The 17,534-nt window shown below is 38.6% G+C and overlaps 1 protein-coding gene across 21 annotated transcripts in view; it reads left to right on the plus strand.

The window, feature by feature from the left end:
- Positions 1–17,534, plus strand: part of PLAGL1 (PLAG1 like zinc finger 1) — a 119,657-nt gene that overhangs the window by 67,296 nt on the left and 34,827 nt on the right. For 14 of the 21 annotated variants that reach the window (XM_033235180.1, XM_033235174.1, XM_033235181.1 and 11 more), the window contains exon 2: positions 8,628–8,667. The exons of the other annotated variants lie outside the window; for them this stretch is intronic. The gene's annotated coding sequence lies outside the window, so the exon portion shown is untranslated. The remainder of the gene's footprint in view (positions 1–8,627; positions 8,668–17,534) is intronic. 21 annotated transcript variants of the gene reach the window in all.

The raw sequence follows: 17,534 nt of genomic DNA on the forward strand, positions 1-17,534 counted from the left end.
AACCGAGCAACTCTTTCTATCCACTTCTTGCATATAGAGTGTTGGGGACCAAAGGATCATTTTAAGACTTCAGCTGATAGGCTTATTCTTTTGGCAGCACAGTGCTCTACAAAATTTGGAAGGTTTCTTATCTGTTTGTCTCCAATCAATTCTGTGTGCTAGTAAACACAGCCCTAGAATTTTCTTTTGTCATGTATGAGTCCTGGCTCTCAGATTTGCTACACTGACTTGCATTCTCACTCCCATAGCTGTCTTTCTGGTCCTAAAGGAAGTTATCTTAGGACTGGCTGGCTTCTATTGGAAAGCTTTACTTTTAATCTGATCTATTCTCTCAGTCATTTTATCCACATGAAAAGATTTAATGGATATATTATCTATCCTTGAACTGAGACAAATTAGTTTAAAAAAAAGTTTTCCTGGGCTTATGATCTTCAAAGCCTTACTGTTAACTGTTAGTGTAGGGGTGGAAAAGAAGTTAGGTTTTGTAGTTGCAAAATCTGAAATGTCTGCTGTCTCCTCATTCCCTTTCACTTCCTGGAAACCGGATAGTTCTTTTCCAAGCTCAGCTCTTTCTTGAAATACTTTGTCAAATGAAGCCAATAATAACCAATACACATTTCCATTGTGTGTGTGTGTGTGTGTTTGTTTGTTTGTTTGTTTTTTGAGACAGAGTCTGGCTCTGTCACCCAGGCTAGAGTGCAGTGGCGTGATCTTGGCTCACTGCAAACTCTGCCTCCTGGGTCCTAGCAATTCTCCTGCCCCAGCCTCCTGAGTAGCTGGGATTACAGGTGCCCGCCACCACACCCAGCTAATTTTTCTATTTTTGGTATAGACGGGGTTTCACTGTGTTGGCCAGGCTGTTCTCGAACTCCTGACCTCATGATCCTCCCACCTCGGCCTCCCAAAGTGCTGGCATTACAAGTGTGAGCCACCGCACCCAGCCATTTTCTGGTTTGTTGTTGTTGTTTGTTTGTTTGAGACGGAGTCTCACTCTGTCACCCAGGCTGGAGTGCAGTGGCAGGATCTCGGCTCACTGCAACCTCCACCTCCCAGGTTCAAGCGATTCTTCTGCCTCAGCTTCCCAAGTAGCTGGGATTACAGGCTCACGCCACCACATCCAGCTAATTTTTGTATTTTTAGTACTTATGAGGTTTCACCATGTTGGCCAGGCTGGTCTCTAACTCCTGACCTCAAGTGATCCACCTGCCTCGGCCTCCAAAGGTGCTGTGAGCCACCTCATCCAACCATATTTCAATTGTTTTTTCTTACCTCTTCTCTTACAGCTACAAGTAAATTTGGCAGGAGATCTGCCTCCTGAACTAACAGAAGCAAATGTTTTACCAGATATGTTGCCACTGTATAAAACACATCACTATCTTTCTGGCCCTTAAGATCAGTTTCCTCACTACTTGCTGACCACTAAACCAAGGTCATGTATTTTAGGATTTTGCTAAAACAATATCCTACTTCTGGTACCAATTTCTATGTAGTCAGGATGGGTTAACATTATATTGTGCTAACAAGCCATCCCCAAACCTCAGTGGCTTAATTCAAAAACAGTTTATTTTTTGCTTACAATAAACATCCACTGTGGATTTGCAGAAGACTCTGCTTCACACAGGAAGACTCAAGCCTGTGAATGTACCACCTTTGTCATTGTACACTTTCTGGAACACTTGGCTTTCTCAGCCTCTGTGGTTCAGAAAGAGAATGTTCAATGATTTTTCCCTCAGTTATCAACTTGGTATTAAAGTCTAGAACTAATCTCATGCCCCTCCTAACTATACGGGGTTAGAGTTCAAGTCAGAATATAAATAGAAACACTTTTACCATACATCTAAATATAAGTTGTAAATTATGCAGACCAACTAAGTTCAAAGCTAACCAACCAAGTCCAAAATATATTTCCTGGAAAACCATGTTTAAATGTGGACTTCTTGGAGTCTGTACCTCTAGAACATGGCACTGGGGGGCAAACTGGCTACTAGGCCCCGGCCTGTCTTCCCTCCTCTTAATGTTCTGGGATCACTCTACCCGCTATGTCCACATCTCCTGCAAACAGCCACCCCTTGGCCACCCCTTGGGTCTAGGGGCTGCATGTAACAGGGACACAGTCTGCCCTTAAAAACACAAATCTAGGAAAGAACCTGTGCAGTCCCTGGTTAGCAGACTTGAAGCTCTTTGGACAAGGAATTCCATGGTTCTAGAAACCAGGAGCATAGCCTAGGAGAGGGAATGTAGGCCTGGGTGGGCACCTTCCCCTTAGGCCTTTGGACTCCTCACAATAAAGGAAATGGTGAAGCTAGAGAAAGGCCAGAATGGAGCATAGATCCTAAGGCAGAGCTCCACTCGCCCGGGTTAAGGGCAGTACTGAGCGAGTGCAATGTCTGAATACCTAGAAAACCAGACAGGTTATGGGATGAGCACATATCTCTGTTCCACACCTCATGCTCACCAATTTGGCTTCCATGGTAGAACTAGGGAGGAAAGATGCCCTAATCAGCAAGATTCAGTATCATGTACCCCCAGTGCCATGTTCTAGAGGTACAGGCTCCAAGAAGTCCACATTCAAACATGGTTTTCCAGGAAATATGAGCTAAGTTGGTCAAGGAAAGATATATTTTGGACTTGGTTGTTTAGCTTTGTTGGTCTGCATAATTTATAACTTATAAATATTTAGATGTATGGTAAATTAAAATCCTCATTATAAAGTTCCATTATGATATATAATTCAGATTCTGAGGTGTTTCCTCATAGCAAATTTGCATCAATTCTAGGTTTTCCAACCTCATGGACATAATGGGACAATGTCACATCTGTCAAAGCGATGCCCCTATCTTGTCATCATCTAATGGAAACAACTAAGAAATAATGAAATGCTTATTATCTGTCTGATGTTGGGAAAGGTTTTATTCTTTCTCAGCCACAACTTTCTTATTTGTACAAAGGGGCTAAAGCCACCTATTCTCATGTGGTTGGAACAATTAAATTATTTACACCAAGTGGTCAACACAGAAAACATTCATAGGCAAAGCAAGGTCCTTTTTCTCAATTAAAAATAATGAAAAACAATGAGATATTCTAAGGAGTGTGTCTGATATATAATGCAGCGGTATGACATAAGGGAGGAAAGAGGGATTGGGTCCCTGGAAGATGAAGTCTTTAATATCCTGAAAAGAGTGCTTTGGGGCAGCCCTGGGCTCTTGCATATCTTGAAGGCAAGGTATGTTTTTACTATCTCAACCTAGTAATCTCTCTTGAGCCTCAGTGTCCTGGTTTTTAAAATGAGGATAATAAGAATTGCTTTGATGACCTTGATAAGGATCTTTTGATACAGTGGTAGAGATAAGAGCCTGGGGAATGGGTTGCAAAGTGAGTGGGAGGTAAGGAAATGGGGATTATCTAAGTTTTCTGTTCTTTTCAGAAGTTTGTCTGAGAAAAAGTGGGACCTGGAGGTGAATGACGGTTTTGTTCTTTAAAAATTGAGGAATATTGGCCGGGCGCGGTGGCTCACACCTGTAATCCCAGCACTTTGGGAGGCCAAGACGGGCAGATCCCGAGGTTAGGAGATCGAGACCATCCTGGCCAACATGTTGAAACCCTGTCTCTAATAAAAATACAAAAATTAGCTGGGCGTGATGGCACACGCCTGTAGTCCCACCAACTTGCGAAGCTGAGGCAAGAGAATCGCTTGAACCCAGTAGGTGGAGGTTGCAGTGAGTTGAAATCACGCCACTGTACTCCAGCCTGGCAACAGAGCAAGACTCTGTCTCAAAAAATAAAAAAATAAAAAATTGGGACTATCAGAGCATCGCGTGTGTCGACGACAAGTATCTTTAGTAGAAAGGGAGAAGATAATGAGGAAGAAATTTTGAATAGAGAGGTGGAGTTGGCCTCTGGTTCTAGGGAGAGTGCATCCTCCTGTGGATATAGGGAAGTTTGTGAGTTTAGAGATAGAAAGCAGAGATACCCTATCCAACAGCTTTTGTTTTCTCACAGAAGCATGAAGTAGGGATGTTAACAGAGAGATGTTATATGTAAGTATTAGGAGTGGGGAAGGCAATTGAAAGATAGGAGAGAAGGTGTGAAATGAAATGACCAAAGATTAGGGAAATGTTGCATAATTGTTGGGCAGTCTCTAGAACCCAAATGAATCTGAGTTGGCAGAGTTAGAGTGCATGTATGTTTACTCACGGATACATATATGGAGACAGAAAGAGAAACTGATTACAAAGAACTGACCCTGATGATTATGGAGGCTAAGAAATCCCACAGTCAACTGTCTGCAAGCTGGAGACTTGGGAAAGCTGGTGGTGTGATTCTGGTCCGAGTCTGAATGCTTGAGAAGCAGAGGAGCCAGGGGTGTAAATCCCAGTCCAAGGACAGGAGGAGACTGATGTCCCAGCTCAAGCAGGCAGGAAGAAAAGGGGGTGCATTCCTCCTCTTCCGCCTTTTTGTTCTATTTGGGCCCTCAATGCATTGGATGATGCCAGCCCATATTGGGGAGGGTGGTATGCTCCCAGCTCCACCAACACAAGTGCTGATTTCATCCAGAAATACCTGCATGGACACAGCCGGAAATAATGTTTAACCTGGCACCTGTGGCAAAGTCACATTGACACAATTCACTGTCATATCACACTCTCCAGCGATGAGAACTCATCTCTGAATCCTCCGTGCATTTCTACTGTAGTAGCCTTTCCACTCTATTGTTTCTGTGCATTTTAATGTCCCCTGGGGTACCCTCAGTCACACTAAGCTGCCTATCTGGGCTTTCCAAGTTATCCCTGAGGTATGCATTATTATTTGGTTAGCGCTGTGATTACAAATGTGCATAGGTTTTGAGTGGTCTACTCGGAATTTTTCCCCCTGTTATTTTTGGTGTGAGATTTTGCAGATCATGAGTTATTTCAAACATACCTGACCTGTCTTCATGTCTATGTAAGGGCATTGCAATGAACTGAATGTGTGTGTCCCCCCAGAAGCCATGAGTTGAAACCCTAATTCTAATGAAATGGTATTTGAAGGTGGGGCCTTAGGGATGAAATTGGGCCATAAGGGTGGAGCCCTCAGGAATGGGATTAGTGCCTTTATAAGAAGAGGGCAGAGAACTAGCTGGCTTTTCTTCCCACCTTGTGAAGATAGGAGAGTTAGCAGTAGAGAGTTGGAGGAGGTTCATCACCAGAACCTGCCCATGCTGGCACCATGATCTCAGACTTCTCCCCTCCAGAACTGTGAGAAATAAATGTTTTGTCAGTCATCCAGTCTATGGCACTTTGTTATTGCAGGCTGAACTGACCAAGACAGGCATGGTCAGTTTTTAGAATTTTCAAATGCTTTCATGTAAAATGATAAAGGATATCATCTTCCTGGCAGATAAATGCAATTCAAAGGAAAGTGCGCACAGTAGCCCCTGATGCCAGGTCTTGCCTTTCAGGGAAGATCTTGCTTTCCTCCTTCAGAACCTCTGAAGAAGTGGAGCAAACCTGCCATTAACTCTGCTGTGATTGTGGTCATCACTGCCAAGGGCATTTATGGGATGTTCGTGCATGGCTATTCTTTGTAAACTAAGTTATACAGATATAGTCTGTATCCTGTAAGAATTTAACAACTTAAAAACAGTGACATAAACATAAATGTTATAGCTGAGGTGATAGACAAACTTGAAAAATTTAGTTAATCTTGTAGGATGTTCTAGAATGATGAACCACTGAGGAACCATGCACATCACACCACCAGGTGACTGTGTTTAGCAGCAGAGAAAGAGTGATGTTAGTTTAGGCATAGTCATTATTATTTACCAAGACTTACTGGGCAAACATCACTGGGAATGGAAAAGTGTTTCTCAGTTTTTATCTTATATGTATGGGAAAAGCTTGGCAGACAAGATAGAAAGCTTATTCTAAATAAACAACATGCTTTTAGAAAGATATGAGAAACAAGTCATGTTAAACTTAAAGGGTGCTTTGTGTACGTGTCTCCCTGGGAAAAGAATTGGAGATAAATGTAGCTCATGGAGGAATTCTGATTTTTCCTCATTCTTAGAACCTTGATATCTATTTTTTCCCATGTTTTAGACATAGAGTTTTCAGAGAAAATTAAGGTTACCATCTGCCTTGTATTTACTCAAGAAGAACAGGACACAGTGTTTTCTTGAAATAATAATGCTTATAGAAGTCTTAACTTTAGGAGACATTGAAAAGAGAGCTGTATCCAATGTACCCTGAGTCTGTCACGCTGGCCTAGCCACAGACAGCTGGCTTCTTGGTAAAGAAGGGCAAACAGGCATCATGTACGGTGATGTCTGAAAAGGAGGAGAGGGTTTCCTTCACGCTGCTCCTTTGCTTACCCACTTTTAAGAAAATATGAGTTTTTACTTTGGGAGGTCAAGGTGGGAGGATCGCTTGGGCCCAGGAGTTCAAGACTAGCCTGGGCAATATAGTGAGACCTTGCCTCTACCAAAAAAAAATTAGCCGAGTGTGGTGGCACATGCCTATATTCCCAGCTACTTGGGAGGCTGAGGTGTGAGGATCAATTAAGCCCCGGAGATCAAGGTTGCAGTGAGCCTTGATCACGTCACCACACTTCAGTCTGCGTGACAGAGACCCTGTCTCAAAAAATAAATAAATAAAAGCCTTAAGTAACTGGGGGAGATTATAAAGCTAGTTAAAACCAATTAATAGTGATTTCTAGAAATCTCATAAAATGTAAGCATTTTAATTTAAAGGTTTTTCTTTTTAGCTACCCTTTTAACTGAAAATGTTTTTAATATATTTCAGTATTAACGAAGTAATGAATTAACTTCCCTCCCAGAAAGTCAAGACTAATAGCATGTATCTTCATGTGGAAGATGAACTACAGAGCTCCATTTCCCTAGTTCCTATGTATAACTCAGTTATATGCACACCAAACCATGCTAATAATGCATTCTCCTCCCCGGCTGCCTCTTGAACTTAGATCATCCAGGAGACATCTGTAAAATTAGCACTGTAGAGAAAGCCTCACCAGGGTATTTGGTGCAGCATATCAATGGCTTATTGAGTAGGCGCCTTTTAAGTACTGTTGAATGATAGGCAAAACTGTCACAGCTATGCATAAATGTGCTGTGTAGTTTCACAGAAGAGAATATCTACTAGTCCTTAGTAATAATGCTATATTATTAAGCTAATAAACCTACAGAAAGTTTGTCACAATAGGTGTCTGTTAAATTACTATAACCTGAACATTATCTTTGGAGTTTTAGATGTCTCTATTGGCTGAAGAGCCTAATTTTGAAGCTTTTATCTGTTCAAAAATTTCAGTTCTCCCATCATCATCTCTGCTCAATTGAATATGTCTTTTTCAAGAGTAATCTTGGCTATGTATAAACTGCTGCCTGACAATCCCCAGCGTATGTTAAGACTATCTGTTCAGGGCTGGTGAACAGTTTGTTGCCATAATATAAAATCTTTTCTGCATGTCCCAACCTTTGTTTTTGGCAATTTCCTATCATTTTGTATTTGAATAAAATACCTCTTCCATTTTACACATCATTGTTTGGGACATTTTCGTTGTTGAATTTCGGTATGTTAAAGTGAAGCTTACCAATAATTGGATGATTTATTTGTCATAGCAATGAATGGTGACACCAAAACATCTTGACTTTATCATGGTTTCCTTGACAGATGGTAGAGTCTGGGTGCCCAGAGTCCGGTCCCAGGTTCCAGGATTTGCCACTTGCTAGTTATTTGACTTTAGGCAACTTGTAAACCTCTTGGTGCCTCAGTTTTCTCCTGGGCCAAACAGGGTCAATGTGCATACATCAAAGGCTTGGTATATGGAATATATGTATGTATATGTATGTATGTGTATATATATACACACACACACATACATACATATATAATATGTAGCTTGGCTCATAGTAAGCACTCAGAGTTTCTTGTTAGTAATATATTGAAAATACAGAATCTGTGAGTGCAGACACCACTTCTGGCTCCCTTACTTTTTGCATTTTGATTTTTGAAATGAGTGATCTATGCCGTGCTAACAATGAGAAAGACTTCTCTCTGGAGAATTTATTCCTTAAACTAAAACTTTAATGCAGAAAACTAAAAGTATTCATTCAAGATTTGACATATAACTAGGAAGAAGTAGTAGTAGTAGTAGTAGTGGTGGTAGTAGTAGATGACATTCAACTATGGACAAGGAATGTAATACTTTTTGTAAATGGCTGTTATTATTTTAGTGTTAAAAATAGATGTGCAATGGGTCAGGGGCAGAAAGGGATTGTGGCAAAGGAGGTGGTATGTGTTTGTCAAAGGGCAACATGGTGGATCCTTGTGATGGAACTGTTCAATATTTTGACTAGTGGTAGATATGTGAGCCTACACACGTGCTCAAACTGTATAAAACACACACACACTAATACAATTAAATGGGAAATTGCAATAGACTAGTAAATGGTATTAATATAAACATGCTGGTTGTAATATTGTACTGTTGTTTTGTGAAATGTTACTATTGTAGGAAACTGAGTAAAAGCTCTTTTAAAACTGCATATGAACACACAATGATCTCAAAATTATAGTTAACAAATGTATGTGCAAATATTTTATAAAACTATTAATTTTTATTTTTGTTTTCAGATTGTTCCTGCCTGATTCATAAACATCGTGATTGACTTTTGTAAGCTGGTATTTCAATTTTTTTTATCCTCTTCCCCCAATACCTTCTCTTCTCTAATAACTTGATAATGGTTTTTTAGAGCTCTAGAGCAAAAATTGGAGCAAAACTTTTTTGTTATTTGGTTCTTACATTATTTTAAAGTCTGTCTCACTTTTTCTGGTCCTCTTAGATGATAGTTATTTTGATAGTGATTTCTGAAGTACATGTCTTGGCCTGAGGCATTTGTTTCCTTATAGTGACTTCTTATCAGAGTTACGGTTAGTGGGAGCAAAGGGCAGAACTGAGGTTGTATACAGATGCAGACATCCTGTTGGGCATTAGTCTTCCTCTAAAACATATTTATGTATCTTTGTTTTTAAATAGTCTATGAAGTGTCATTTTTGTGGAGGAAAATTGAAATATACTAAACCAATTTTAAATACATCTTTGAGAATTTATTTTCTGAGATGGTTTTGTTTTTCATCATGTTAGCAGGCGAGAAGAATGTTGTTACAAAGTAACTTAACAAGGATTTGCATTCTCTGACAGATTCTAAGTCTGTATCTTGAATCTTGTTCTAGCAGGTTCTGTTTCACCTCTTTGGAAGTTACCAAGAAGACACACACCTCTAATACAGCCTTCCCGATAGAACCTACCTTGGTATACTCATTCCTTAGGATGTTAACTGATATTATATGGAAAATGAGCCTATGGTCATTTAAATTTGTGGAAAAAGCTGAGTTAAAATCAAATTAGATTTGTTTATTTCCAACAAGTGATTATCGATGGCCTTTGGTCTGTGGTGTTTCTCAAACATATTTCACCATACAACCCCTACCTCACCAAATATACCATCGAACTGGTGCTCCATGGAAAAGTTTGAGAAATTTTGCTTTAGAATTTAGAAAACTGATTTAAATGACAGAATTAATTGTACATTTTTCAGAATGATAATGAAAGAAAAGGACATTTGGGCAGAATGCAAGTTGGACCATAAAAGGACAGTTGGATTAGCTTAAAACAGCTGACTTGGAGTAAGGCCTAAATCATTATTATAAATATAGTTATAAGACAACATAAAAATTTTAAATCTGGAAATTAAAATACATCATTATTCATTATTCCTTGAAGATTCAGGATCTGTCCTTCCCTGTAAGACTAATGTGTCCTAATTCTTGGTGATTTTCAGGCTTTGTAGAGTCCTAACATCCTGGCTTCTCAGTTTCTTGATTTCCTCTCCTTCAATGATCTTGTCTTCCAAACTACATTAGCAACTTCCACCCATAGTCATACTGTGGGCCGAGTCATTAATAAGAACTGCTCTCACTCCATGATCTTGAGTCCCAGCACCCCATTCTCCATCTGTCTTCCCACTCAAACACATTTTTAACTCCACTTAGACATACAACTTTTACACTGCAACACACTTCCTTCATGTCTCACATCCTCCCTTATTCAATGTCAATAGCCTACCCTCTCATTAAAATCACTCATCCACTCATCTTCTCTGTCCCTCCCCTTTGCTTCATTGTACTTAGCCATCTATATCCCAGTGCTTTGGTCTGCTGATTCCATGCATGCAGCAGTGCAACTGAACATAGTTGGAGAAAGATACCCAGCCATGGTCAATTTAAAGCTTACCCTTGCACTTATATTCTTAGTCCCATCTCCTCTCACCTGCTCAAGGATGTAACTACAGTAGTTGTCCCTTCTCTCTCCTGCATCATGCATTCCCACCTCCTTGCTTTACTTAAAAAAAAATTTAACTCCCATTCCTCTCTAATTACTGCTCCATTTAATGTCCCTGCTTCCTTTTACATAATTTCTCAGTTCTTTCTGGGCATTCCACCAAAGTTCTCAAGTGTCACCAACGACCTTCATATTGCAAACCCAACCATTAATTCTCAGTCCTTATCTTCCTTGACCTGTCAGAAGCACTGACCCCATTGATCATGCTGCTCTGTGAAGTATGTTCTTCCCTTGTCTTCTGAGTCTCCACACTTTCCCAACTGCTTTCCTATTGCATGTGACTACTCTTATCTTTCTTGCAGATACTTCCTCATTGTCCTGACCTCCAAACATTGGCTGTCCCAGGGCACAGTCTCTGTACTTGTCCTCTGTCGATTCTCACTCCCTAGCTGTTCCCATTCATTTTCATGGCTTTGAATACATATATGCTGGCAGCTACCAAATTGTCTCCAGTGTGGACTTCTTCTCTAAACTCAGATTCAAATATCCAATTGCTGGATGTCTGATAGGCATATCAAACCTAATGTGTCTGCACCTGAGCTCCTCAGTTCTTCTCTATTCCCAACCAAACTTCCTTCATCCTAAGTAGCCATTTACCTAGATGAGGAAGAATTTTCTTCCAGTTACACAGGCCAGGTGCCTTTGCAGCATCCTCATTTCGTCTGTCTCACCCTCTACACAGCCAGCTGTCAGGAGATACTGTCAGTCCCGCCTTCCATAAATCCAGAAGGTGGCCACTTCTCCCCACCTCTTCTGCTACTGCACTGGTGCACACTTTCATCATCTCTTTATAACAGTAGCCTTCTAACTGGTCTCCTTGGTTTCATACTTTCTCCCCTAGAATTCACTCTCCACACAACAGCCTGATAAATGATTTAAAACTGTAAGTCTGATCATGTTACTTTCCTGCTCCAGTGTCTCCAGTCCCTCCCGTCTCACTTACAGAGGCTTATCAGCTCCTGTGTGCTATGGGTCCCATTACCTTTGGCCTAATCTTTTACCGCTTCCCTTCACTGACTGCTTTAGCCATACCAGTTTTCTTGTTTCTGCGTCAGTTTTGCAGTTATTGTACCCAGAAATAGCCACATGACTTACATCCTTACCTCCTTCAGATCTTCACTAAATTGTCATCTTCTCACCCATGCCTTTTTCCCCGACCAGCCTGTTTTAAATTGACACTGTTTTCCCTGCGAAATCTCTTAGGACTTCCTGTCTCTTCATTACTTTTATTTTTTTAATCACCATCTGATACATACTTTACTTGAGCTTTGTTATGGGATACAGTTAAGCTACTAAAAACAATTAATTCAAAGATAAGCTTAATTCATAGGTATCTTTCACAAGGGTAGGAATTTTTGCGTGTTTTGTTCACAGTGGTGAATCCCCAGCACCTAGAACAATGCTAGGAAAAACAACCACTCAATAAATACTGGTTCAATGAAAAAGATAAATCTTAAAAACGAAGTTTTACTGTAATATATAGTTCGTGATATATATCCCACAATATACATCCCACAAAGATAGGAAAGTGGGATTGGGGTAAAGGGATGCTATACTAGTTACTGACTTTGCTTATTACACCCTTCTCTAGTTGCTGACTGACCATAGAATTGGGTAAATGGCTTGAGCTGGGACAGTTTATTGTAACTATAAAGCACTAAGGCAAATATAAAGGATTGGAACTTTGTACTGAGAGGACTTCTGCTTCCAGCCATCTTGCAATAACAGGAACTGGAGTTATTCTGTCGCCTAAAATAGCCTAACAAACAGACACACACAAAAAGCCCATAAAATATATGAAACAAAGGCATTCTGACATTGGACAAGTGGCACAAGACAGTGAACCCTGAGAGAAGGAAAAAACAAATGATTTGCCGCAGGCTGCAATGCAGGAAAGCAGAACCAAACACAGCTTATCCTAGGTTGAGATGATAGAGTTAGGAATTCTGGGAGGCTGAGGCAGCTAGAATTTGAAGGACAGAGTACCAGAGAAGAGAGAGTTGGTTACACAGAGAGTGAGCTCCAGAGATCTTCAGAAGACTCTCCTGTAGGCTTCGGCCGAGTGCTGATTAGTGCATATGCATAAGAGAACTACCCATGGATGAGGAAAGAGCCACTGGGAAGAAAAAAGTAGCTCATGTAGGGCAGGGAAGAGTGTGCCCCTTCCCACCCTCCCACCATTCAGAGTGGAAAAACCTTGTATATAAGTGGGATTAGATGTAGTACTCAGAAGACTAATGCTTCCGCCATGAGGCAAAATTAGCCCTAGACTAGTCTAATCTGATCCTGCCTAAAAAATCTTAAAAGTAAGCCGTTCAAGACAGGTCATAAAACTGTTTTGTAAAGGGCCAGATGGAAAATATTTTAGGATATGTGGGCCATGTGGTCTCTGTTGTAACTACTCACTTCTGCCCTTCTGCTGTTAAAACAGCCATAAACAATTTGTAAGCAAATGTATTTACATGTATCAGAATGTATTCCAATAAAATTTTATTTATAGAAATAGGCAGTGGGCCAGATTTGGCCTGTGGGCCTAGTTTGCAGACACTTGGTTTGAAGGATCAAATTGTTTCAAGTAGCTTAACTGTATCCCAGAACAAAGCTCAAGGATATTTAAGGAAATACAAAATATCCAGCACCCATTAATAAAGTATGCAATGTGTAGCATTCAATCAGAATTTACCGACATGCAGAGAACCAGGAAAATTCAATAGTGAAGAGAAAACTCAATAGAAATAGACCTAGAATTGACACACATCTAATAAGTGGAGATACTAAAATAAATTAAATAGGTTTAATAAGAATATTCAAATAGTTATTGTTACTATGTTCCATATACTCAAGATGGTAGTGGAAAGCATACGGTTGTTAAGAAAAGATGGAAGCTATAAAAAGACCTAAATTGAACTTCTAGACTTCTAGAGATAACACCTGAGGTGAAAAATACACTGGATAGGATTAAAATCCTAAAATACACTGGATAGCAATTAAAATTATACAAAATGAGATACTGAATGAAAAAAAAAAAAAAAACTAGAAAAACAATAGCACATCAGTGAGCTGTGGGACAACTTGAAATGACCAAATATGTGTAACTGGAGTCCCCAAAGGAGGGAGAGGACAGAAAATAAAGATATAATGACTGAAGACTTGCCAAATTTGATGAAAACAATAAATCCACAAATCTAAGTTAAATAAATATCAAGCAAACACAAAAACATGAAGAAAACTACACCAAGGGACACTGTAATCAGATAGTTTAAAACCAGTAGTAAAGACAGATTTTAAAGCAGAGAAAAAAGCCTATACATTCAGAGGAGCAAACATGACAGAAGGCTTCCTGTCAGAAGGAATGTAATCCAGAAAACAGTGGAAAAACATCTTCCAAGTACTGAAAGCTAAAACTGTTAATCTAGAAATCTATAGTTGTGACAATATATTTCAAAAAAGGTGAAACATGCAAGCACTTTCTTTGGTAGGAAAATAACAGGTGAAATAAAGACTTTTTCAGATGTACTAAAGCTGAAAGAATTAATCACCAGTAGACCCACAGTGTAAGAAATACTAAAGGAAATCTTTTTTTTTAAAACTCTCACATTTATTATCAATTGATTTAATAAAGAAGGAAAGTAATGCCAGATAGCAGTAAAGAGCACCAGAAATGGCAACCACCGAGGTAAATACATATGATGATTATTATTATTTTTAAAAAGATGGTTTACACAAAAATAGTAGCAAATGGGGTGTATAACATATAAAAGCAAAAGGTACAACAATAATTGCACAAAGGTCAGGCGAGGAAAAAGATAAAGTTTTTGTACTCTGCATGAACTGGTATAATATCCCTTGAAAGTACACCATGGTAAGTTAAAGATATAACTATAAACTCTACAGCAACCACTAAGATATCAAAACATAGTTATAAGCCAAAGAAGATAAAATTAGAGAAAGATAATCAATTCAAAAGAAGAAAGAAAAGGAACAAAGAATAATTGAGACCATTAGACAACAAATAACAAGATGGTGCATTTCAGCCTAATCACATCAGTAAGCACATTAAGTAAGCATAAATGGTCTAACTATCATAATTAAAAGGCAAAGAATGTCAGATTTAATACACACATTGGCCGGTCCAAAGGTAGTGAGTTATCTCAATTGATTGTTCACAGTCAGATTTAATACATATAAAACCCCCTGAGAACTAACTCTATGCTGCCTACAGAAAAATGCACTTCATATGTAAAGACACAAATAGATTATAAGCTAAAGGATGAAAAAAATATCATTTTGAGTACTAATTTTTTAAAACTGCAGTGACTATATTCATATTAGACAAAGTAGAAATTATAACAAAAAATATTACTGGGATAAATAGGGTTATTTCATAATGATAAAGTGGTGAATTCATCATGAAGAAATGATCTTAAATGTTTATGCACCTAGTAAAATAATTTCAGTATACATGAGAAGAAATAGACAAATTCACAATTATGGTCAGATTTCAGCACCCTTCCTTCAACAGATAATAGAGCAAGTCGTTGGAAAACCAATAAGGCTATAGAAGGCTTGAACAACACTATCAACCACATTGACTTAATTGGCATTTATAGAACACTACTCAACAGCAAACTGCACATTTTTTCCAAGCATAGCCAGAACACTTATCAAGATAGACCATGTTCTGGGTGGGAAAATAAGTCAATTAATTTTAAAGGATTTAAATCATACAAAGAGTGTTGACTGACCATAATGGAATTTAATTAGAAAGGAATCTGGAAAAATATCTTGTACCTGAACATCATACTTCCAAATAACCCAAGGACACATCCTGAGACATTAAAAACATCCTAACAAATTTAAAAGAATAGAAACCATACAAAATACCTTCTCAGACTACAGAACTAAACTAGAAGTTAATACCGGAAAAAGTGCTGGAAATTTTCCAAATATTTGGAAATTAAACAGTATACTTCCAAATAACCCATGGATCAAAGAAAAATCTCAAGAAAAAATGTTTAAATATTTTAAGTTAACTGCAAATGAAAATACAGTTTATGAAAGCGTGTGGGATACAGCTAAAACAGTACTTCAGAATTTGCAGCATTAAATGATTTATTAGAAAAGAAAAAGAACCTAAAATCAATAACCTCAGTTTCCACCTTTGGAAACTAGAAAAAGAAGAACAAATTAAACCTGCAGTGAGCAGAAGAAGGTAAATACTGAAAATTAGAGCAGAAATCAACAAAGTTGAAAACAGGAAAACAATGGAGAAAATCAACAAAATAAAAAGCTGGTTCTTTGAAATGATCAGTAAAATGATAAATCTCTAGCCAGGCAACCAAAGAAAAAAAGAGTACACCAATTACCAATATTAGGAATGAAAGAGGTGTTATTCTGCTAATCCCATGGATAAAATACAGGATTAATAAGAGAAGAATATAAATAAGCTCTCACCCACATATTTGATAAATTAGATAAAATAGACTAGTTCCTTGAAATACACACATAAACTAAAACACCTTCTAGACAGCACACCCAGATGGTTGTACTGGTGAACTCTACCAGCCAACAAGTGTGACACAAACGAAATCAATCAGCACCATAAAGAAATGAGCTGGCTGGGTGCAGTGGCTCACGCCTGTAACCCCAGCACATTGGGAGGCCGAGACAGGTGGATCACTGAAAGTTGGGAGTTCGAGATCAGCCTGGCCAACCAACATGGTGAAACTGTGTCTCTACTAAAAAGACAAAAATTAGCCTGGCATGGCGGTGGGCACCTGTAATCTCAGGTATACAGACTATACCTGTAGTTCCAGCTACTCGGGAGGCTGAGGTGGAGAATTGCTTGAACCTGCGAGGTGGAGGTTGCAGTGAGCCGAGATTGCCCCACTGCACCCCAGCCTGGGTGACTGAGCCAGATTCTGTCACTGAAAGAAAAAGAAAAAAGAAAAAGAAATGAGCTATCAAGCCACGAAAAGGCATGGAAGAAAATTAAATGTATATTACTAAAGTAAAAGAAGCCAGTCTCAAAAGGCTGCATACTATATAATTTCAACTATATGACATTTTAGAAAATGCAAAATTAGACAGGAAAAAGATCAGCAAAACTTCTCTGTATGATGTTATAATGATGGAGAACTGTCACAAATTTTTTCAAACCCATAGAATATACAATACCAAGAGTGACCTCTAAACCATGGATTCTGGGTGATAATGATGTGTCAATGGAGGTTTATCAGTTGTAACAAATGTACCACTCTAGTGGGGGATGTCGATAATGGAGGAGGCTAAGTGTGTTGGGAGGGAAGGGAGTATATGCGAAATTCCTGTAACAGGCTCAATTTTGCTGTGAACATAAACTTCTCTAAAAAGTAGCCTATTTTTTAAAAAAATCAAAAAGGAAATAGAAAATATTTTGAACTGAATGAAAATGAAACCAAATTTTCAAGTGACTAAGATGCAACTTACAGCAAAGCTCAGAGAGAAATTTGTAGCACTACATGCCTATGTTCGAAAAGAAGAATGATCTCAAATTAATAACTCATCAGGGATTGTCATAATCATCTTCAAACATCTGAATGTCTTTCATTTAAAAAATGTGTTTCTTTCATGTTGTGAGAGAAGATAGAATTAGGGGTGGTTACCTACATAAAGGAACTCGGCTCTTAGGACAGAAACAGTTGTCATACTTCACTAACTCTGGGCTGAGTTTCTTTAGCTAGACATAGTCCTTTAGATGTTCATAAGAGTTCTTTTAAACTGTTTCTGATATAAATGGTAATAAAGAAAATATTCTAAAATATTAACAGGGAGTAAATTGCACATTTCAAGTGATGTATTGTATAGTAGGTAATGCAATAAACCTACTTACAGAATGCAATATACCTACTACTTATTACAGAACAAGCAGTCATTTTAAAAGTCACAGAACTGTAGAATTAGAAGGTGCCTTACGTATTAATATTATTAAGTCAAACAATAGTGGCTTCAGCTCCCGGCCTCTTTAATATCAAGGCCTTGGATGAAATTTTTAAAAGGGGGTGAGGGCATCCATGTAAGTTTTCAAATGAACAAAAAGCAGTATAAGGAGAACTAAATCACTGAATGAGATATTCAGAATTCACCAAAACAAACAAACA

This window comes from Trachypithecus francoisi, unplaced genomic scaffold (genome assembly GCF_009764315.1).
Source record: "Trachypithecus francoisi isolate TF-2019V2 unplaced genomic scaffold, Tfra_2.0 Lachesis_group15, whole genome shotgun sequence".
Taxonomy (NCBI): Eukaryota; Metazoa; Chordata; class Mammalia; order Primates; family Cercopithecidae; genus Trachypithecus; species Trachypithecus francoisi.